The sequence below is a fragment of the Rhea americana genome, unplaced genomic scaffold (assembly GCF_003343005.1).
Source record: "Rhea americana isolate MKP2758 unplaced genomic scaffold, rheAme1 scaffold_117, whole genome shotgun sequence".
NCBI classification, from domain to species: Eukaryota; Metazoa; Chordata; class Aves; order Rheiformes; family Rheidae; genus Rhea; species Rhea americana.
Genome location: NW_028185228.1, coordinates 3034830 through 3060046, shown reverse-complemented (window position 1 = coordinate 3060046; position 25217 = coordinate 3034830). Strand labels below are relative to the sequence as shown.

The following is a 25217-nucleotide window of genomic DNA, read 5'->3' as shown; positions in this document are numbered from 1 at the left end:
GAAAAAAGAAACTGAAAAACTGTTGTCCAGAATTTTAATCAAAACTAGCAGAAAAAAAAATTTTATTTACTTGTTCTTCACTGATTTTCATATTACTTTTCTTCCTACTCTGAACTAGGAATGCAATTAATGAAGTACTTGTATGCTGAGAGAAGTTATGGTTATAACTTTCCTATTCTGGTTGGAAACAAAGGGTATTTGTCATCTCATTAGCTTGGTTTGCAATTTAAGGATGATTTTTTAAGATACAAAGTGTTGGAAAATAATGACTAGACAGCTGGATTCCTAAAATTTGTCTACCATTCATTTCAATCATATATATCTAAAATCATTCTGTGATGAAATTGGTAAATATCTAGTTGTGATTATTGCCAAGACATGAAATATATATAAAACCTGAGATTTTTACCATTTGTTGCACGTTGCCTTCAGTGCCTTAATTTTGTCAATGTGTCAACATTTTGTCAGTGAGTCAGGCATATGAGTCAAATTTGGGCAGATCCATGTGTGATTTTTACGCAAATTACTTGATGAACTAAACTATTTACTTGCAAATTGTTTGCCTGTGATCATACATATGCTGATGAGATGCAATAACTTAAAGACCATGGTGCTCAAAGCCCACTGTTTTCTTCAAGATGAAGTATCTTTGTAAAATGGGAGGAGTCAGTATGATACTGCAGTTTCCAAGACTCATAAACTGTTCATTTCTCTTCTATCACCAAGCATGAGGCATGGCTTTGAGTTTCTAGTGTGGAGATGGAGCTGAGACCTAACAGCACGATTGCATGTGGTGCAATGAATGTATGCTGACGTGTATGACTGCATCRGTATTACATGTAACTAATTTTATTTCACAGGACACAGAATAAATCATGCTTTCCAAATTGTCTTGGACAATACAGGACAGCTAATAAAAATAAATACCAAAGGAAGAAATTAAAAGGAAATAAGGAGGTTGCAAACAAGCACTGTAAAACAAAAAAGATATATAAGAAATATAAGAGTGAAAGACCTGGTTGTTAATGTTTGTGGAAATGAAATGAAAACTGTTTTTAATAAAACATGGTATCTGCACTTAAAGACTCATATAATACYGAAAGTCCCAGTTCAATACCATGAGAGAGTACAGCTCGATACTAAGAAGGAGTAGAGGTATTTCAGTCAGCAGTTGGGATCAGAAGCTAGCTAGTGTTTACAGTGCGTGATCTGCCTGGTATTGGCTAATTAAGAATAATTCTTAAAGATAAAAAAAACATAATATTTTTTGCCAGTGTTTCAGGAAGTTCATAATAAGTGGACTTGAGGGACCAACTGAAGATCATTGGCCTGACAGAAAAAAATGTGCTTTTACTGTAGAAGAGGCATCACAAATATGTAACCTTATTATTGCAGTATTATTCTTATGAGATTTTTATTCTAACAAAGAAAAGTAGAATTGTGAGCATTTCAGCATGTCCTTGAATCACTTGGTTTTCATTGATTTAAAATGTATCTCTTAAAAATAAATTGCTGTGTTTGTTGAGAAATGCAGTTTCTTCCAATGATGTCTGGAAGATAATAACTTTTAAATACAATGTCATATTTTAAACATGAACAATTCTGATGGGAACTCAGTCTGCTAGTGAATCTGATTAGTCTGTTAGTGAATTCATTTTCTATGCTTCTTAACTTGTATACTCACGTGCAGGACATGTATACTCACGTGCAGAACATAAGGAAACGGTATCACCTCGTCTTCTTCTAGAACACAGTCCAAGGAAGAAGCCATCAACTACTGAAGGCAAGTTTGAGTCTTTTCCTCGTTTATTAGTTTCTACTCATGAACTTGACTCTCCATACTGTTTGATTTTGCTTATAAATATAATCTATATTACAAAACAGATCCAATGATTGGGCCTGAGACATGAATGGTACAAAAATATTCACATGATGAGACCTAAGTATTCCTTCTAGTGGTCCTACAGATGGTTCAGCGGATTCCCTGCATGAAATAGATTGCAGAAATGAGGCTCAATCTGTAAAGTGCAGTGCTTTGGAAGGAACCCAGCCATAAATTGCCATCCAAATGTAAAGAATAATCAACATTATCCTCTTAATTTACTTGGGATTACTCTTTCATTTATTGTTATTCAGCAATGTTTCTGTGTATTTTCTACAATAATGAAGATAATATTTCTGGCTCCACATTTACTAACTCTACTCTTCTTATTAAAACTACTGAAAATAAAAAATACATAGTCAGATCTTACCGTAAGAAGATTAAAACATAAAACCCTGCAACTGAATGATATTGTTTACTGTACAATCATCTCAGTAAAATGGTTGAAATATGCACTTAGAGCATCTAAATAGGCATTTAAAATGGACTGTGTCCAGTCACTTCAAAAATGCTACTGTGATGTACATTTCTGGTTTCTACACCATACAATTTAATAATAGAAAACTTATGAGTCTTGTTATATAATTATATGCCAGATTTCATATAATACTTGGGAGTCACCCAGTCCCATCTAGGCACTTGCTAGTTTCTCTCATAGAGGTCTTAGTTCTGTGTTATACAGAATGCAGTTGCAATCTAAGAGAAAAATAGACTGGATGACAACATCACCACTAAACAAAAGCTACAAGATTTGTGTGTGCTTGGAAATGGAAACTTAGAGAGTGATTTTGGCAGTACCTATGACTAAAGCAACGAGTTAAATTAAATAGATATTTCTGTAACTCTGTGATTATTATGAATCAAAATGTCTAGACAAAAATAGTTAAAAGACTTGCTCTTTGTCTCAAATATTGTTTGAAAGAGTAAACATCTATAGTTGCTGTAACACAACAGCATATTAGATTTGCAGTCCTACCTATCTGAAGCAAAGGTTTGAACCCTGCTTATTAGCAAAAAAAGTTCCTGAAATGTTAAGCACTATTATCCACCAAATAACCGTAATGGAAGAAAAGACCTAATAGAAAAAGGCTGCTACATTTATTGAGTGATAAACCTAATCTTTAAATATAACTGTTACACAACACGAACTAGCATCAAATTAACATTAAGTTCCTGATTTTCAAAATCATAAGGAGCATGCAATTACTGCAATTGCACATGAAAATGACTATTTATGACCAGTTACACATTTGTGTGTTTCATTAGCTCATTTATGCATGCAATTGCAGTAATTCTGAATGTAAATTAGACACCCATTTGGCAAATCAAATTGGGGAGCAGATTATCTGCTCAAAATCGTACAACTAAATTCCCTGTAAGGCTCAAGGCCAGAATACCATTTATTCAAGAGTTTTGGAGGAAATAAAGAAGGAAGAATCACTAGAAAAATGCTGCTGTGAGAATTTGTATGTTGCACCAGGCTAGCGCCAGCCAGTGTGGTTTCTATATCTGAGAAAAGAAACCACATTTCCTTTAGAAACTTTAAACCCTGAAGCTTTATTTCAGCCCTGGGAAAAATAATTAAGTAATTTATAAGAATATTTGGAAAAATATCTGAAGACAAAAAAAAAAGGATTAAAAGAGAAATTTAAAATCTCTGGCATAGCTGAAGAGACAGCTATTTGTGACTTCTTACTGCTTACTCACCTTTCTGAGCAGGATATCACTATATTTGATGGAACAGGAGAAGAGAGAGGTTGAAACAAAGGTTTGTTCTTATCTTAAATATAGATAAAATAGTATAACAAATTCTCATAACAGTGAACAAGTACAAGCATTTTTTAATTGCTAAATGTGTTTTATATAATATGGAATGATTGGCCAAGCCTGTGACAAAAGCAACCAACTCTGAAGAAAGATAAAAATGTTGGAAGTAATAGAACAGTTGTCACAGGGTAAATTTGTGGAAAGAATTTATTTAAATTTTAGGCTTTTCAACTTAGTGACATTGAGAGACTAGATAGAAAATCATGCAGCCAATAAAAGCTGAAAAGACTGACTCTTTTTCTAGATAGAGATGTTTTCACTTTTGCCCTGTTTTGCCACAGGCTTTTTAGGTAATCTCGAATCAGTCTATTTCTGTTAATGTGGACTATTTAGTGGCTGCACCTACCAAATACYTCTATGATTTGATACTTTCAAATGAAAGCTTTTCATGGCTGCTAACCACTGCTCAGTAGAAAATACTGTCTGCTGAATTCACTATGCCTTAGAGAAAAAGCACATKTATTAAATCTCAACCTTTATCTTCTCGTCATTGTCATTCTCTCTTCCTTCACTTCCACAGTAAGTCTTTGGGAAATGGGCTGATTAGGTAAGATATTCCTAACACGTATACCGTGTTCTGTTTGTACGCAATCAAATGTATCCAAATGCACGTGTATGAATTAAGCCTTTCAGTTATCTTCCGTCAGGAAAGCAAAATACCTTGTACTACTGTAGTTAGAAAAGACCAGATCATTACTCTCCTATTTCATGGTGGCTTGACTCTTTTCAAAAAAATAGTCTGCTGTCTTGACATCTTACACTCAAAGCGCAATGATGAGTTTGAAGTTTCAGGTCACAAATAGAAAAGAAAAACAAGAGACAAACAAAAAATCCAGTAACAATAAAAACGTGAAAGAAGGAAAGAGAATTTGTGAACAGAAGGACATTGATATATATTTCAACATGTCTTCTAGGCTTCAAAACCTTGTTTGCCAAACYGTGAAGTAAAATAACCCATTTTAAAACCTTTATCTTATCTTTTTCTGGAGCTTTCAGGAGGATTTGGAAGCAGGCTCTTCTCTCCGCTAATATTCTGATACTGCCATCTAGGGAGGACGCTGGTTTTGGCTGTGGTTTGAGCAGATCTGTTTTCCATGGCTCTCTGAACTTTGATTTTAGTATGCATCTCCCTCAACTGTTTTATTCTCTGTATCTTTTATTGCTCTCTTGCCTAGATTTTGTTATCCACTGATATCTTAAGGCTACTCTGCAGCATGCAGCTGGTGCTTTGTGAACCTGCTTGCTCAGGTCTTGTCTTTTTCGCTCAGCTCACAAGGTCTTCTGCTTYGTCCCATTCCCTGTTCAGCCAGGGACTCTTCCTTCTGACAGCGCTCCCGCGTTGCGCTCTTCGACATGGCAGGGTAATCTCTACGGAAGGACCTGCAGCCTGACAAGAAATGTGGAAACTAAGCTAAAAAACTAGAGTAGATAGTAAAGCTTTCTATTAGTTGTTACAGAATGGCATGTCCATGCTCTAATCTTCTGCACAAGATTAGAGCATCTTCRTGAGAGGCCTGTTTCAAAACCCTTCTGTTAGTGGAAGGCATCTTAATGCACTTTACCCATGATCTCAAACAAACAGTAACCTCTGTACCACATAACTATGTTGAACAGCACTGTATTTGAATATTTTTCAAAGTTTTCAAAATCTCCCTTATGTAACTGAAATATACTGGTTATTTGCAATCTTGCTTGTATTTGTGATATCAAATGAGGTAAAAAAAGAAAAACTTAAAATCTCATAAATGTCTATGGAGAATCTTTGAGGAAAAAAAGAACAAAATKATTCTTGCTGGATCACTGTTGAAATGCTGTAATTACAAATTTTGCAGAATACAGTAAAWTAAATTACTGTGGAATACATTTCTTTAACTTCATCCAAAATTCCTGTGGAGGCTAAATTGGCATTGCAATAGAAAACTGTCTAGCTTCTATGTTGTATAGGATACAGACTACCTAACTATCTTAGGAAGACATTCCAGTCTACACCTCAGTTCATGAATATAACATTAGGGGATATAACCAAGAGTARCTAAATTACTAAAACCAATACAAATTTTGATAAAGCTTCCTTGATGTATAAAGTGTATAAGTACACTTACATAGAAGTGTAGAAGGGCATCTTGTAGAAATCATCCTGCTTCTGCCTCTGTACTGTCTGTACAGTCTTCYCTTCTGTACATGGATTACTCCATAAAACATCTTTTTTTTTGYCTTTTGTCTGTAAAATCAATTACACCTAAAAATATCTTTCTAATGAAAGACTGTGATTCAATATAATGTTCASGATTTTGAATTTTTAGCCAAATTTAGAGCATTTTTAATAAAACTGACATTATTTATGTGATGAAAATGCATTTTATGATCAATTTTAAACCAAGTGTGAACAAAAACAAAGAGGAAAAATGTTTCTTTTCGAAATATCTAATACAGTGTTCTGTGTTTTAACCTAGTTTTTTAGAAGAAACAGTTCAGGTAGCTTTAACAGGATTCTGTATATATAGCATAAAAATAAGGTTTGGGGAGAAATGTGGGCCGTATGTCTCCATGAGTCTGTACTAAAGACAGTAAATCCTTTGAAAACATATGCACAAGATTTCAAAGTGATTTATTCAATGATTTAGATTATCTGTTTAAGCAGTAAACTCTAATGATTGAGCTACGACGAAGAAAAGCCTAAATCTTCACTGTTTCAGAAAGCCCTTGWCATTTTACTTAATGACGTGAGGCTTTTTTGTACTACTATTATTCTAGTGATGAGACAGAAAAAATTAAACTGCAATTGGGAAAAAAAAACCTTACTAGAATGTAGAAAACTKATTTAAAATATAAAGCTAAGCACATTTTGATTAGACATATTGATATATTTTCTCTTTATTATTATTATTATTACAATTTATAATATTAGATTTTACATTTAAAAATAAATATTCATCAAGACTTACAGAACACAATCAAATAATTCCAAAATTTAAGAGGGTTTTTTTTTAATTGTGCCAAGTAAGCAATAACCTTTTGCGTGTGATTTCACTATGAATGGAAAATACTTGGATTTATTTTTCTGGGCTTTAAAATGCAAAGATTCCATTTTTCTTTGGAAAGCTGAGGGTAACCTTCACACAAGTTCTGCATAGTCTTGTATAGCCCTTCTTCTAAAYCCCAGACATTCTTGCTCAAAAGCATGCAAAGCATCATCGAAACTGTTCCCAGCACTGGCAACACAATTGCTGCTATTGATTCCTGTTGCCTAGTGAATCAGAATTTCGGCCACAAAGACGGAAAATGCTAACCCTGTGCCTTAGCTGTGATGGTTTGGATCTTGCTGAGAAAGGTCATATCATAAAGAGTCAATGTTCTCCTAGGAATTTAGCTCATTGCTGCAATCATATTTGCATCCTCTTTGCCATTCACCTTTGTCGAATGGAGGGGCTGTTGCTGGTCATGTCATGGAGGCTAGCGTGCCTTCTCCTTTTCCCCTTCAGATGCATTTTCTGGCTTTATTACTCTGGTATTTTGCACTCCTCTGCTACTTGCAGTGTTGTTTAGTAAGGGCAACATATGGCCCCATTCTATTAAGCAAACAGTTTTGGTGCTTAATTCGACAGAGCCATGAAAGAGGAGCCTGTAATCACTCCGGGAAGAAATAAGAACACTTGTGTGGGTCACATGAACGCACTAGGAATTTCAGGCATGATATTGCTACCTGCATACTTTCCACAGACCTATAAAATATCTCCATGAAACAGTCATCAAAGCTGCCAAATAGTGTTTCATATTGGGATTTGAAAATAGTGAAGTAGTTTCAAAAACCAATCGGTCTGTAGAGAATCCTCAGGACATCAGCCTTTGCTATATCTCCAATGACCTGTGTGCCCCATTAGTCTTTCTCTTGCTCAGTCTGAGAAAAAATTGTCTTGTATTAGTCTGCTGAAATGAAAAGGTACAGTTTAAAACAGCTTTGAAGTAAATGTACTTAATTATAGCTAAAGCAATCCCCTGTAAGTTTTATGTGTGTGTGTGTGCCTGTGTGAAAAGAAGCAATTCTGAGAACTTTAGATTAATACTATTTAGGTTTCTGTGACCTTTATTGACTTTTTCAATAGTTGGTCCAAGAGAAGACAGAATTATTTTTCATAGAAAAAATAATTGGACCAACAAGGATTTTCTTACCCAAGAAAGGAATTTTTCAAAAAGACAATTGAGGTCAACTTTTAATTTAAATTTAGATTTATTTAAAAAAATGAGTTTCCATGACATTCCAAGCTAGTAGAAATATTTCCTTGCATTTCTTTTAATTCCTTTAAAATGTTTGTAACCCTAGCAGGGTTTTATAGTGGAAGTGTGTTTGAAATAGTGAGAATCCAATGTGAAACTAAGCAATCTAATGTCATACTCCACCATGAGCAAAATGTAAAGGGGAAAGAAATATCATCAAAAATAGAAAAGTAATTAGACATGTTAATATTCAGAAGGAAATCCAGGTCCCACTGAAATCAGTGGCAAATCTTTCATTAAGTTCAGCCAGGGCAGGATTTCAGTCAGCAATTAAAACAAAGAAACAACAATAATTATTCAAAACAGATAAGGAAATACTGTTTTAAAATATAACTTTGTTTTTTTGGAATAGCCTTTTCAAGTTATGATTTTAAGAGCTTAAAGTGAACAAAGATACTCGTAGAAAAATAGAATGGAGCTTTACCTATTTTGTTCAGTCTGAATTGTAGCTTCTCTGAGGTTGGAAAAAGCTAAATTAACTTTTGTTCTGTTCCGTATGTGTAYGAGTACACATACATCACTGTTGTTCCTCATTTCTGCCAAGACCAGAATTGGTAGGCAAGAAAAGCTGTCGCAGTATTTCACAAAGCCAGGCAATATCAAAAGTCTCTCACAAGGGCTTTTCTCTTGAGATTTCCTGACAACAGGGTTTTAGATAAATGCAGATAAGCCTTGTATAAGTATCTGAACTTTAGGAGGCTTGTCTGAACTAAAACTTCTCCAAACTCCTGACGTTCAGCCCTGCTATGTGTATAAGAAGAACTAACAGGCATGCCTCTCCACAACACAGCATCCGTGGCTGCATTTTGCTACCTTTCTTACCTTCGTTTCTCAGATGGGRTGAGCTGAGCTGACAGGTTCTTTCACAGACAGTATTCGTGTGGTCACCTGGAGGATCTGGAAGGATACGGAGCAGAAACTCTCTCAGCATCTTCCAGCCCGCTAGCCAGCACCATCCCTGTGACACCGTGCCTGGTAACTCGAGYGCACTCCTAAATTTAGATTCTCCTCAGCATTGGCACAGCAGCACTCTGTTCTTACCAGATTTGTTTTCAAGTGCTGCATTGTTAGCATGTTTCTATTATCTCCCCTCCCTCTGTTGTCCAAGAACTAGTTGACAGCCCATGACACTAATACAAAGACATTGTGAAAGCTGGTAAAGTAATTCACCTTAATACATCTCTTTTCTTGCTATCTAGTGACTCACAATTGGATTTTCATCAGTGTCCTCAGTTCCTCACCCCTCCTCACTTAGAAATAAATAAATGTCTTGGGGKTTTTTTTGCTTTAGGGTTGTTCTCTTTGTTCCAATCATTTCTCAAGTAAACTATTCTATGCAATCTTTTTCYCTTCTCAGGAAAAAAGTGTCACCTGAATTTCCCATTTGGTAGCACATCACTGCTTTAATTCACATTGCTCTTCRTGAATGCTAGTTTCTTCCTTGTTCTACATGAAGCCCCATTTTTGCACATTCTACAAAAATTATTATTAAATCCAAAGTCCGTTGCTTGACTTGATGATTTATTCTGTTATCTTGTACTCTGCTATCCAGTTATATCCATCTTTCTTTCTTGTAAAGACATTGTAAATTTTTGAAGATAAGTTGGGGGATAGTTTTTGGATGTCTCTTACACCCTGTACACAAGGAGATGATTGAAGACTAGTACTCCTGGCAAAACAATAACATCAATTACAATAATAAATAACAATAATAATAATAGCAATATGGATTTTTCTATGGTTAATTGGACTGGAATTCCACATTACAGCCAACTCTGAACTGTCAGAAACACCTTGTGTTTCTCTGTGTAACCCACTGCTCATGCACACAATGATCCTTCCTTATGCAGCTGAACCACAGATGTTTGTATCACTGTTGCTGCTCCTRGCTAAAGAAATAAGCACTTTAGATTAGCAGATGGGGCTCATAATTTTACAGTTCAAAAGACCTGCCTAAGCTACTATTTATTTATTTGCTCTACCTTTTAATTTAGCTATGTATATATCTGTAGGAAAATGACTGGCTCTGCTTCAGAAATGATAATTTTTGCTGGTATTAAATATATACTCCAATATGCCACAACCTAAATGTGGAAGAAAGTATGTGAATGACCCAAATTGAGAGGAAGTATATTTATTCAAGAAATGGGATTGCTTCCCTAAATCACAAATAACACTTTTTATACTATCCATTTACCAAGTCTATCAGTCTAAAATACATGAACATTTGTCAGTAGTAGGCGTAAGGGACATCAGTGAGATTAGATGCAGCTGAGATTTATAYGGAAGCCCTGTGACTGCTTCTCTGAGCCTTGACCAAGAGTGAATATGCTGCAATGGACAGTGCTAATGGGACACAGGGGGCACAGTCCTTTAACAATGTTTTGTAATCATCTGCTACAAAATTCATAGAGAGTATAGATCACTTTAGGCTTCCTGGGYGCTTGGAATATTGCAACTTGAGAGCTTTGTGAAAGAAAATTATGACAATGGAATTAATTGCTGAAACTATTTAGCAATGAAACCAGTGCAGTCAAGGCTATATTAAATTCCTCCTAGCTTCCATATGTCCTCCATGCAGACCTCCACTTCTCAAAGCTCCACTTCTCAGCTCACGGCTCTCAACACACATATGGCTCTGAATCTTGCTGTGACATTGGGAGCAGATTTTTATGTGGCTTAGTTGGACCTCAGAAGCATATGACTTGTTATATACARTCACAAGCAGAAACACTGTGATTAAGGAGAGTCTTTTTGATTGAAGCACCTTGGGCTTACAATGATTCCTGAGCATCACCCGGCACTAGAAATATATAAAGTAAAATAAATTAATCTATTTGGAATACTGCAGCTGCTAAGAGCTCCACCAGAACCAAGGTGCTCAGTAAATATGGAAGACAAATAACAGAAATACAAACAGCACTTCAGTCTTTAGCTACCAGGAGTAGAGGTTAGTGAAAGGACGACATCTACTACGAAACTTTTCTCTGACGGTAATCAGGTTCTGCTGTACTTGATATGTTTAACAGTTTCAATTAAACGAGGCAGGATAAGCAAACAACTAAACTACACTATAGAAGTTAGAAGAATTGTATTTTGCACGTAGAAATGAAATACTAAGGAGTCACACCTTACCGAACAGCTTGTGCATGATCCCAGGCTCAAGAATTTTCCATTTTGAGGAGTTAGTCATGGTCCCTAGTCAGAGTTTCTGTAAGAGCATCTCAAAGACAGAGAGACTCCTGGTAATCTCAAAGCTAGACAATAACAGAAATTTTAAAATACACCARACAGAAGAAACTCCAAACCAGCTTTTGGAAGCTGAACAGTGCTCTAGCATTCTAGGTGTGGTTGAGAAGCTTGAGCAAAGCCTGCCAAAGGCACAGAGGACTCTTGAGCTTGAAGTTCAGGCAGATCAGGGCTTCAGCGGGAGTATTAAGCACAAAATACTGGGAGAGCAACTCTATAAAACACAGGCAAGGGTTTTCTGCTTCATTTTGTCAAGACAATAAAAGCAAAGGATATTGACCAAATCCCTTTAAAACAAGAAGTAAATGCAATACAACAAGATCATTCTAAACATTAAATAATTTTGTCAGAAAATCTGAAGCAGTATGGTTCAGGGAGGCCTTGAATATTGGCAAATGTTGCCTCCATGATAAGCAAAATTTTATTTATGAAACTGCTGTGGACAGACTGTGGAATTTGTGCATTCTGTGAAGAAATCTATTTTTCTATCAAGTGTACACCTATGTTGTTTGTTTTTGTTTTAGAAAGCATACTGAGCTGTATTTCAATTAATTTTTTTCATTCCCTGTTTGCGTATATTTTTTTCATGCACAAGTCTATTGTGGTAGCTAGGGAAGTGAAAAGTAAGTTGTTTAATTTTTTCCTTATCTTCATACTAATTTATGCAAGGGATAATACTGCTGCTTGGATCTGCTGGCTTCATGAAATATTCCTATATCTTAAATAATTTTCAAATAATAAAAACTCACTTAAAGGCTCATGCTCTTCTGCTTGTCCTGTTTGGTACAGTAATAAAAATATCTTTATATTCACATTCATACAGTAAATCATCACAAAAAGAAAACTACATTTCCACTGACTTCATCAAAATCCAGAGCCATGCTTGACAAACTGAAGATGACAAACTTAACTCTTTGTGGATGAATATTTAAAAAAGTATTTAGATTAGCTCTTATTGTATTATCAGTTGTACATCAATTCTACATCAAAATGGGAATTCACTTCCCAAAAAGGAAACAAAAAATATTATATCTTCCTTTTCTCAATACTGAACTCTCAATTTTCCAATAAATAATATTGATAGAATAAGTAACTAAATTGTTATAGCCTTTATAAATAAAGGAAAAACATTATCCTTATTTCTACTGTTGTCCAGTGAGCTGACAAAATAGATGCAGATGCTTTTAAAAGAATGAGTCATGTTCTTCCGTAGACGATAGTTTAACTGCGATCCACCATGAATAACAGATGTCCTGTAATGACAGTTTCAAAGGTTCAATTCATAAAAAGTGTTATAAAGGAGTATTATATATGCAGGCTTTTCATGGTATGCTGCACTTATTCCCAAGTATCACTTGCAAGTTTTGCCATCATTAAATCTGATTTTATAAAAGAAGCATTTACTCAGGCAGAGCAGGTGCAGGGCTACTGAATCACCACAATAAACTCTTCGTTACACCAGGTTAATGGCCATAATTTCTTGAATAAGTGCTAACTTAAATAATTACCTGGTGCACATACTGGTTCCAGTTCTATGCTTAGCTCCACAGGCAGTTTACTGTCATCAGCTCAGAAATATAACTTAGGTTATAAACTATATTGCTGAGCTGATGATAGTAAACTCCTAAATCAGTGACAGGCTTATCCAATCTAAAACCTGTTATAGCTGGTCAAGTATGCCCACTCTAGATATAGATAGATAGATAGATAGATAGAGACAGAGATGTAGAAGTAGATGTAGATATGTATGAATAACCAGCTGAACTTTCATTTCCTTCCTTAGAAAGAGAAGAAGAAAAGAAAGTATCTCATGTGAAGAGGGCTACCACTGAAACCAAGAAGAAAGGTATGGTTTGGGAAAGSTTCTTATTGGCCTCATCCAGCTTTTGTTTCTGTGAGTGGCTCAGATGCCATTGCTATTTGTTAGGTTAGTCCTGTGCTTCTGGCTCTGTGTTGTCCCTTTCTTACTTCCTTACTCACGGTGCACCAGCCTACGTATTACTATTTCTTCAATCTCTGATGTSTTTAGCATCGTATGTTTTCTGACGCTTTTTCCTGACAAGGAAGAAATTCTATTTGGTGGCTGTCTGTGGGCTTGTTATATCATTKTAATGGAATCTGTATGCATGCAGGRCATAGTAATATTCCCATAGACAAAGTTCATGGGAAATAAATATCACTCGGTTCATGGTGTTCCAATTTCTCAGTGTGGGAATGTGTGTTTTCTTTCTTTATCTTTTTGATAGAATCACAATTGAAACTTGCAGAGATCTGATTGTTAGGCCCTGACATCCATCTAGATAACATTTTGGATCATTCATTCCCAGGAAGCATCTAAAATCCACTAAGGGCTTTGCTTTCATGGGAAAATATTTATGTCATTCATTATTTATTAATGATCTCATTGCTACTGCAGCTTAAGCTAAAAGGTGCCACATTCACGCACTGATGATTTTCGCCTAGTCTTTGATGAATTATTAAGGGTCCAAATCATCCATAGTTGATGCATACTGATTAATTTTCATTTCATCTGATTGCTCTGTGGCTAGTAGGGTGCAAGTGCTATAAGGAAATAATCTGAACTAAACTCCCAAATAAGTCACATTTTTTTCAGCATGTGCCCACCAGGGCTTGGCTGACTGCATATTTGAGTATATGATTCACAGTTCTAGCATATCAAATGACTTTCTTTAATTAAATCCTAGAAAAAGAAGGAAGAAAAGAGAAAGCTCATGAGAAGACAGCTGTCCCTGAAATTAAAAAAGCAGGTAGGAGATTGAAGTTTGTCTTTCTCTGCAGTAAATATCCGACTACTTAGTATAGGCACTTAAAGGTTTTCATCAGTTGAGATAGAGGTGTGTGTAAGTCATTATCATGTAAGACTCCAGGCGTGACAAACATATATACACATATATGTGTATATATGTATATGCATATGTATATGATATATATAATTATATATGCAATTTTCAATTTTATGAGCATGAGATTTTTATAAAAACTTCAGAAACACTTCTTTCTTTCATATTATAAATCAATCAAGAGCATAAATAGCCTCAACGGGTACATGGAACGGAAAGAATGGATGTAGTGCAAATCATTTTTCATAAATCATTTCACAAATTCAGCTCATTTTAAGTGCAAATAGTAAAACCTACATATCAAGCCACCTGGAAGAAAATAGTCAGTTAACTTTCTGAAGTCTTATCCCCTGAGAAAAATAAAGTAAGTTAAAAATAAAATTAGTAATTGTCCTGAACCTAATTCATTGTGTTTCATACTAGCTAGCATAAAAATGATGTATTTCTTAAAATAAGTCCAGACATTTGGAGCTTTCCTACAAGACAATTTTTTTTCTGTTAATTGTTTCACTGCATCTGCAAGTATGCAAACACAGCTCAAGAAAGTAGCTCTTACAGTTGGTGAAACTGAGTCTCATTAAAATCAGGGAAAAACAAAATAGTCCATCTAGCAGTTTGGTCATCACCTTAATGCCTAAAGAAACTGGTTCTACATGCTGCTTTATCAGAGATTTTCCATATAAGCAAGTAACCAAGCACTCAGATGGGCCTTCCTATAAACTAGAGTAATCTCTAAAACCATGGAGAAAGGTTTAAAATAGGATTGAAAGATTCAGGGCTGTATTTACTATGTCCTCGTGCTAAGCCTTGTGCTCTGTTATCTAATTATTCAAATCTGCTGAACTATAATCAAAGCTGAAAGGATATATATATATATATATATATATATATATATATCATTGTTTACTAACATGATGGATTATATATACAAATCTGAATGTGAAACTAGCTTCTTTGCTATTGAATCATATACGGTCTGCATAAGCTTTCCTAGTAGCGTACTTTTCACCCCCATTTTAGTATTTTCCCTCCATTATAGTTAGGAATGGCTCATTGTGGAAGAAAAGGGAATGCTCCTTCCCAAGTTAAGTTGCATATTTAAAGGTATAAATATAGATTTTAAAAGAAAATAAGCTGACAATTCAAATATCTAACTTTATTCTGGCTCTAAGCTTGTATTCCATTTGAGGATATAGAATTTTAAAAGATTACATTTTATGGCATAGCTGCAGCGTAAAGTTATTAATATGTTCATCTTCACAAGCTGTTGCTAAATCCAGTGAGTCATCCTACCAATGCTAGAAAGACACAAATTAGGCAAACYGAGATAGCCACACATTTCTGTCCCTTTTATTAGCTCTGTAGGTTGCTGCATTTTGAAGAGTTTACTGCCTTTGTGTAAGAGGATGGTAATCTGTAATATATATTCTAGCTACACATGTTGCTGTTATTTCGCATTCAGCTTGCTCTTTGAATGCATGTGTACTTTTTAGCTTTGATTGGCAGCACTTACTGTTATCCCTAAAAGGTTTTAAGCCTGAAATAATTGGCACATTTGATCATCAGAATAGTAGTGCATAGCCCAGTTTTGAAAGGAAACTAGCTCAGTGTCTGATAGTATTTACATGCTTTGGGTAGATATAACAAATGAACCTTAGAGAGTTTGAATCAGCAGTGCAGATAAGCATCCAAAAGCAAAGAGGATAGGAACAGCTTCCATTTTTTTTATCTTTTCTTATTAAAAGCATAGGCAGTGGCCACTGCATTAAATATAAGCTCTTCACCCTGGTTGTCAAATCCCTGCATTGCCTATGGATGTCTCTGATTTCGTGTCTCATTTTGCTTCTCATCAACCTTTCAAATCCCTGAAGCTGAGGGGTAGGCATCCAACTTCAGCCACTCCTGGCTTGTGCTTGTGCTTGCAGGCAGCTACCTTCCGCCAGGAGTTCGCTCCTGGTGCCCCAGTCTCACTGCTGTTCTTCATCCTCATGGAAAACTTTCTGGAAAGCTCACCTCTGCAGCAAGGCCCCTGAACCAGGCTTTCCCCCCAAAATGAACAGTTGTGTGTGTGTACAGGTGACTGTCAGACACAAACGAGAGAGACGAGGAGATGCTCTGTAAGCAGCAGGTGATAAAAATATCTTTAAAATAATTCTCTCAGAGCAATACTTTTCCCTCTATTCCTCTCCATTTCTGTTCTTCTAAAAAGCAATGCTCTGTCACTCCACTGCAAATACTGAATATTTGCTGATTAATGTTTTAGATTAGTGCTATTGTCCGCGATACAATTTTATCTGTAGTGTTACCGGAGTGGAGTTCTTCGTTGCTCTCCATTAACTGTATCTCTGTGATGCATTTGTTTATTTGCATGTCCGCTCACTCTTTCTCAATTCCTGACTTCCCCATTCCTCTCTCTYCCTCTTTCCTTCTGCTGCTGAAGAGAAGCAAGAGTCATCTAATGCAAAATGTTTTTCAGTCTTTAGCAGAGAATGAACTGAAGGGTTCTTAATTAGCTTTTAAAAATGCATTGTAGATGAAAACACATTAATCCTCTGACCTTCAGCTAGTACAAAAACGTCGTGTTAATTGTTCTGAAAAATAGATAATTCCATTGTTACAAACTCACAGGTCTTGCTTAAACAAACATAATTGTCAGACACAAGGGTCTGGCACAACCACACTTGAAACCGTGTTCTGGATAAAGAGAGAGCTCTGTCTCCAAATGCCCATCAAGGGGCTTGTTGARCGGAGGCAGAGTAACAAGCACTAGCCAGGAGCTTCCAGAGCACGCCGTGGTGTTGATCACGTCAGTTTGGAGGTGTCCAGCTTGGAGTATAAGAATAGAGATTCTTTCTTGAAAGCCTCAGTGCTGAGCCTCATGCGAAAATCAGGGCTTGCAGAAAGTTTGTTAGACTGGAGAAGCCCCAGGGGAAGTAAACCTGACCTGCAACTTTTTGTGAAAACCTGAAGAATCACCAACTATTATTGGACAGGTGATAATAGTTGTTCAAAAYATCCTGCTTGATAAATATCACAGGCAGGAAAATGGCTAAAAAAAGAGAGATCCCTCCCTCTTTCATTCTTCTTATGTTTTGCTTACAAGGTAAGCTTATAAAGTGTAATTCTGCTACTATGGTCAGACTAGAGTTTATTTTTTAGTGGAAACAAAACTTTGCTGTTCAGAGATTAGTGTTTTCGGAATCTCTTAATTTGCTTGCAGGGTGTCTCTTATTGCTCCCTTTCTTAAAACCTCAACAGTCTGGAGCATCTCTGCTTCTTCCTCTATGAAAATTCCCMAAAGTTCATAATGTTCACCAGCAGCCTTTGTCTTTAAATCTGATTGCTACGAATGCCTTTCCCACTTCATTTTAGTTCTCACAACAAATATCATAGGTAATAAATGARCTTTAAAAGCACTGAAAATGTCAGCCTGGATCATCACATCATTTTCTAACTAAAGCTTCGCTCAGYTGTCAAAGATGATTTTGCCTTCCTGTTATTGCTGCATAATTTCAATTAATAAGTAATAAAATCCTAGATCTTGTGCAGCATTTTTTGATAGTAAATCCCAGAAACACTTTACAAGRGGAGTCAGTGACTTTCCCCTATTCCCCACGTATGGAAATCCAAGTACAGGACACATCACCCAGACCAGTTGCCCACTGGGCAGAAGATACATATTTTCTGAAAGCCAGACCTACGTTAGCTTGATTAAAGATCCCAAGCTCTCACAGGCACCTTTGCCGCTTTCCTAATAAGAAACCTGGGATATCAACCAMTGCAATTGATGCTCATGATAAAACCATTTCTACTTAAAAACATAAAGCCTGATCCACTGGGCAGATGCTAAAGAGTGCCTAGGCTCTGACCCACAGCAACAAATGTTTTATGAGTATCAAAGTCCACTACATCCCTGAATAGCTCTGCTTAGCCGGCATAAAAAAAGTTCGTGGTGTGCAGACCTACTCATCTCAGATCAGCGAGCATGATCCAACTTTTGTATTACTGTGTTGGTACTTTTATGCTCCCAGTAAGGCAATGGTTTTCATCGGAGCCTTTATTAAAGACAGCGAGCCCCTGTGTCAGGCGAGCCCCTGTGTGAATCACGGAGCTACGTGGTGCTACGGCTGCATCCCTGACACGTGATGCCCTATCATGTGTTTCACACTAAGGAGTGTCAGCAGAGGAGAAGAGTGGCAGTGTCTCCCTAGCTACCAAAGGAAATCATTGCCTCCTGAATAGGAGAAGTCTCTGTGGGATTAAAGTCACAAATCTTGAGGTACTTTTAATGATGCCGCTGTAACATTCAAGCGATCCTGTTCCGCAGTCATGCAGAWATAAACTAAAAGTTGATCTCAGATGTAAAAATTCAAAACATTATCTTGTGACCACCACAGARCTAGGTTATGCCTCCTACCGTGTTAACCAGTGAGATCAGGAGGCCGAGTGGAAAGTCCATGTTTAATCAAGGAGGGATGTAATAGTACTAAGTAGGCAGAGTAGAATGAAGGTAATCAGGAAAGAGAAAATGACCTCTCAGCTCCCCAGCTCCCAAGGCTTTTTTTTTTTTTTTTTTTTTGCATTTTTTAGTTTAATTTTTTTTTTTTTTTTTTTTTTTTTTTTTTTTTAATTTTTTTTTTTTTTTTTTTTTTTTTTTTTTTTTTTTTTTTTTTTGCATTAGTTGACCACACTCTACTATCATCAACTCTACTTTGTTTTAAAGGCCAGTATGTGTACTTGCGAAAAGACAATGATTTTATAGGAAATGGAGAGAAAAGACCATTTTATGCTCCAACAGTATGTTCTGTATTTTTGTGCTTTATACAGAGAGAAAGACAAATTCCTCTGATAATTTTTAAATTCCTCATCTTAACAAAAAAAAAATCCATTTAATTTTGTGACTTCCTTGGCTCAGCTTTACCTTTTCATTCTTTATATTTATCAGTCTCTTACTATGATAAGAGAACAAGTAGTGACACCTGCTGGATAATTGTCTCTTTTTTTTTTTTTTTTTTTTTTTCATTTCATCTGCCTGTTTTCTGTTTTGTTGTTTACTTTTAAATGTGGCTATTTAAAAGAATTTGTTGGTGAAATTATGTGTCTATGATTTATTTCCCCTAGCTGCATATGCTATTGCAGTCGTGGCTAGGAAGATGTTATAATGCTATCCAAATGTGACACCATCATGAGAAAAAGCATTTTGGAGGGATGATACTTTCTACTTTGAAAAAAAACATGCTTGGCTTACCCACTGATCTAGAAAACTACAGTGTGCTCTGCACCTTGCTTAAAATGCTTTGAATGCATCCAGCTGCAGTGGATCAAACGCTTTGATCTGGGACATAATGTTGATTCCGTATTTTTATGATGGGAAAACGGGTGGTGCTTGTGCACACGTGTAGGAAGACTTCTCAGCTGTCTCTGAGGAGCAGCACTGCGGCTGGGTTTGAGACACCACGTCTGCCCAGTGCAGCCTCAGGAGCGTTCTTTGGGAGGGGAAATAACTGAAGTGCTGACAGGTCTCAGCATGCTGTTCCTGGCCTGGCTACTGCCATGTATCTCATTTTCCCTAATGTCAKAGATGTCATGTGATAGATGTCAGCAGACAAGAGGGTGGAGGGTGCTCTTAGATGAAGCCCAGTTGTCATCTCTGCAAGGGCCAGTGGGATGTAGAGGCTGTCTCAATTTAGGCTGCTTGCAAGGGCAAAGCAGAGATGTGCAGATGGACAAAGAGAGGCCAAGGTAGTTTTGAAAGTAATTGACCCATGTAAAGAACATAACATATGCTTATTCACAGGTTTTATTGTGACTTGTTAGCCAAAGTATGAAGAAAGAGCATAAAGTTCTGTGGTAGGAAACTGGGGTGCAAGTGTACATATATGCATATTGCGGATTGTCTGGACCTATTTTTAGAACAGCTGCTATAGCATGCAGAAGGAAGAGGTTTTGAGGGATAGATTGCTGTTTCACTGTTCCTTCGCTTTATTTTTTAATGAAATAAAAAGGTTTTATTTGTAGCTAGGTTTAGAGAGGTTGGGAGGAAGAGGAGAGATGTATGTAAAAATTAGGTAACAGAAATAATAAGCACTGAATTGCCTAGTGATTCTTTATGCAAATAAAATGAATGTATAAAGGTTGCAGAGTGTGTTATGATTTTAGAGTGAATTCAAAACAAATCATGTTAAAAAGTAATACACACACAGAGAGAGACACACATGCAAAGGAAGATCTAGGTATGGACCTTAAAACTGAATCTTCCTTCTTTAAGTTACTACTTTCCAAAACTCTCTTGATAGCTGTAGGGGCCATGGCTTGGTGTGCGTATRTACAACCTTCAGCAAAGAGGACACTAGCTCTGGTCTCATATTAGCAATAATTTCAATTATTATTATTACATGAATTAATGCCCCCATACCAAACCCTATAAAAACACCTAGTTTTCCCAGCTGGCTTACAGCAAGTAGTAACTTGCTCATGACACTATCCGGCCCCCCCGGGCCAGCCTTTTTTGCCTTCCTCCCCCCCCCCCCCCCCACCTCTTCCTCTCCTGGGTCCTATTTGGATGTTTCCTGCCATTTCCTGGCATTTTTGCATTAGTAGAGGTTTTTCCCTTCACACACAGATACACATCCAAACCACAGAACTGGCTGTATTTACTAACCCACAGAAATGCTGGATTAAGAGTCCACTATGGTTACCAGCAGATGATGTTATTCGCTGTTCTTTCTGTAACACAGGCAGGGTTTTCATACTATCTCTTGACTTTGCTAATAATTTCCTGTTTGTTGGGCTTTGTATAACAAAATCACAGAAAGTGGAGATGGAAATGACCTACTAGGTCATCTAATTTTTCCCTCTGGCAAGGTAGGATAATTCCTTAAAGAATATCTTCAAGTGTTTTATCCAGTTTAGCTTTAAATGTCTGAAGTAACTGGGCCTCCATCAATTCCCACAGAAGATTATTCTACAACCTAATAGATCTCACAGTTAAGAAGTATTTCATTCCAGTCTGCCTAAATTTTCCCTTGCTTTATTTTATCCCATTACTCAGAGTTATATTCTCTTGTGTCACCCAAATATAGTCTCTCTAACTGCAGGGCCCAATTTCCTACTGCCTCGTGCATTATATTGCCATCTACATTTACATCGTCAAAGTAGTTTTAAAACTGACAAGGTGAATGGCACGTTGAGGTAGATAATTTTTCAAACAGCTATGAAAAAAACCTAGTAACCAGGAATGCAGGCCATGGCTACACAACACCTTTGTATAAGCCACTGGTGAGACTGGAAAGTGTGTATAGTTAGTGTTCAAATTGGAGGAAGCACAGAAAAAAAAACATTTATTTACAAATAGAGAATATGCCTCATAGTGAGAGACTTCTATTCATCTCTTCAAAAAGAGGTGACTGTTATAGTGGATACTAAGTACCTTCACCAAAAAAAAAAAAAAAAAAAAAAAAGGCTACTACAGCTCTTTAGTCTAGTAGTTTAGTAGGAAGAGTTTAACAAGAATGAATGACTGAGAGCCAAAGCTAACTGAATCCAGGCTGAAAATGAGGTACATGTTCTTAACACTAAGAATGATAAACTAACATAGGACAGGGTGGATATTGCTTTCCTTGATGTCTGCAGAAGCGGATTGTTTACCTAATGGAAAATACACATCAGCTGACAAAGTGCCTAGTTGAAATATAGGAGTCTCTGACAACAAAGTGTCAGACTAGATAATCTGATGGTGTATTCTAGCCTTGAGCATTATAGATGTATATCCTCAGAGGTGCACATGATAAGCAAAGGCAAAATGCAGTGGAGAGTCAGGTCCTYGGAGACAAGAGTCTTACAAATTCATTGGGAAAATGGAAATTCCTTTCTATTTTATTTTCCATGTGCCTTTGTAAGCTCAACACGTGACAGGTAGCAGTTCTGTATGTCCTTCCATGGAAAATAAAATAAAAGAGCCTACTTTTCTAATTGATGCTTCCAAAATCATCAGAAGACAGATATGGCTATATAGTAAAAAACAAGTTTCATCTCTCCAAACAGATAAAAACAGTAAGGGGGCATTGCAACAAAACAAAATGAAACCCCCCAGCACAACCCAGAGACAAACACAGCAGATAAGCAATTCCCATTTTCTCTATGTGGCTGGGCACTAAGGGAGTCTGCTCCTGAAACAAGACAGAAGGCAGCTCAAAAGACATGCTATACATCCCATCCCGAACGTTTCAAGTACTTAGTAGACTTTAAATCTTGGATTCCATCTTCAGCAGTAACTGCCAACAAGATTTCAAAGATATTTAGGTGCCTAAAGATGCAGCATGGCATCTCGTGGGATCCACAGACATGTCAAGATAAGCCAGGCACATAGCTCCCATTGATCTTCCATGAGAACTGAATTCCTAAACACCTCTACCACTCATGAAAATAACACAGAGGCTGAAAGGTCACTGTGTTATTTCTGAGAATATCATCCCCTATTGCCTAGTGAATGGGAATAGTAACAGCCGGGAATGGTAACATTATTTTATACTAAGACCAAACACTTATGCCCTTCCAGGACTTGATTAGAGTTCAGTGCTCAGGAGCTGGAAGCACTGTGAAATGCAAGGAGATAAATAGTCAAAAATAAGCTTTTTCTGTCTTCCCCTTTTCTCTCCTCCACCTTGCAATACCCAACATATGACCAGTTCTTCATTGGAGTTGATTGTGGGGGACCATGAGAAAGTGGATTGACGTCTTTCATCTAGTATGAAATCATCTTTAGAGGAAACTCTACCTCTCCCTCATCCATGTGTTGTGCAAAGAAAGCTCTAGACAGCTCCACTGTCTGAGGCGCCTCCTCAGTCCATGAAATATTAGCAGCAGATGAATAATGTTTAAGCACCTTTCACTGGCATAACCTCTGCTAACTCTTGAGAGAGCTGAGAGCTTTCAAGGCTAAGATTGCTCAGCCCAGACGTTCTTCATTGCTTTCATTCTTTTGTATCTTTGATCAGAACAGAGCAGGGAGTGATGAGTGAAGGGAAAATAGTGGTAAGACCCTGTTAGCAAAGAATTAGAAATGCCATCCTGTTTATAATAAAGAGAAAAGGAAGGAGGCTTGCACTTGTAGTATAAACTCACTTTTTGTAAACTGACATGAGAATCATCCTCGCGCAAACTAGAATAGTCATTTACTGTCTGGCAGTCAATCTTTTGAAGTTGCATTGTCAGCACTGTAAAGAACCTTTTGGAGAAAGGCAATATTAGAAATAATCAAGCTTAAAACGGTACATATTCAATATAAAGAGCACACAGGTAATCAAATAATCATTTTGCATTTGATCTTTCAAATATGTAGAATGAAGTACCTGCACTGTGCTAGCAGCTGGGTGGCATAGCTTTAATTAAAGAATCTAATTTATTGCATCAACATTGTTTATGTTGGTCTGGGGATTAATGTAATGTTTATTTTTCTAGTCACATCCAGAAATAACGGGATTAGAATACTCCTATGCCTCGAGCAATGCAAAGTTAATCTTTTTAATGAAGAAAAACAGTTTTTTTCCCTCAAAATAAGATGTACATCTGAAACAGCAGACCTGATAGTTAGGATAATTATTCTATGCAAAATGTCCATGCACAGACACGTCACTCAAGTTGTAATGATATACCAGGCACTGCTATCCATTTTCTGTTGTCACTCAATGCACAAGCTGGAGGCTTGACCTAGAGCTGAATAAAGTCACTGAAAATCTTCAGCATTTGGATCACGCCAATGTTTTTGACTTTTACTTTACTTTTAAAATGGAAAGGTAATTTTTCCCTTGATCTTTAAACACAATTTTAAAAGCTTTTACTGAATTTTAGTGGAAATATATGTGATAAAGTTCTTTATATCACACATTCAAAAGTATAATAGGGTGTCTCCTGGACACCTTCTCTTAGGCGTGTTTGTAGAGGTATACTTGATTCATGTAAGGCATCCTTTACACTTTATTTTCAGTTAYGATTGTTAAACCATGCAGTAAATGTTCCCAGTGGCCATGCTTGTTCTCTTGATCTGTTTTTCAAGAAGCAGAGCTGATTTTGTGGCCTTGTTATATGTAACTGAGAGACTAAGTCGGATGAAGTATTATTGAGTGATTAGGATAATAGAATGGGCAGATGTTCTTCAGAGGAAGATCCATACGTAGCTGTGGTTACAAGTGTATTGATTTTTAGCTTGATGCAGTAGATTCTGCATGAGGTTTCTTTTTCATAGATTTTGCTTCTCTTTCGAGAGTGTAATTAGAGTACTGCATGTCACCTATAAAGATGAAACGGATTATTCAAGATTTCTCTTTTCCGAGAGTGAGGCTGCTGCCTGTATCCATGTTCAGAGGTACAAAAAAAATCTTAATTCCAGTGACAATGTTCACAGATGCCATCTGTAGACCTGCCTGTCCAACAAAAAAAGAAAAAAAAATCCAAATATGTTGATGAGTACCTAAAAAGAGAAATCCAAAGTCTCCATACACTTAATAAAGCCTAGTCTTACTCTTAAAAAAAAAAATGCACTTGCAAGTAATTCAAAAGCATTGGTGCTTAGTTTTCTTAAGAGAAATGCATAGAGTCTATATCCTCCACACTTTTTTAAGAAAAAGTAAAAAATAGTGAAGAAAATTTTTAACTGTAATCATATACCCACTAACTCAATGAAGTTATGAAAGTTTATTTGAGGAAAAAATCTGGTTCTTAAATTTTAGGAATTAAAGTTATTGCCTACATGTGCCACACACAAAAGGGCTTACTTTCTCCCTAAATTATTACAGCTTCTGTAATTAGCTGTAGTTAGAGCTTCCTCCTGTACATGGATGACTGTGGTCTAATATCATATCATAAAGTTTTGTTTTTTTGAGTTATTCCTGGTGTATACAGAAGGCAAAGGAAAACATTTCCACCTGTTATGTAGTGGGGGAGACTGAATCCAATCCATTTCAGTAATTTCAAAGTAGAAGGAAGTAATCACTAATTAATGAAAGCATGAGTCACTGGTACAGCTGAAATTGGTTGTTCCCAAAGCACAGGCTGTTTCTTACCATGAGTATAGCTGAATCACTTGTTTGCTCTTATCTTTCTCTACTTGCTTCTTTTTTCACTCT

The 25217-nt window shown here is 36.5% G+C and overlaps 1 protein-coding gene across 1 annotated transcript in view; it reads left to right on the top strand.

The window, feature by feature from the left end:
- The first annotated feature begins 1693 nt into the window (after positions 1 to 1693).
- The window catches only part of LOC146600765 (uncharacterized), a 129060-nt gene continuing 105536 nt past the window's right edge, over positions 1694 to 25217 (top strand). The window contains exons 1-3 of the mRNA XM_085318713.1: positions 1694 to 1783; positions 13017 to 13079; positions 13939 to 14001. The gene's annotated coding sequence lies outside the window, so the exon portion shown is untranslated. The remainder of the gene's footprint in view (positions 1784 to 13016; positions 13080 to 13938; positions 14002 to 25217) is intronic.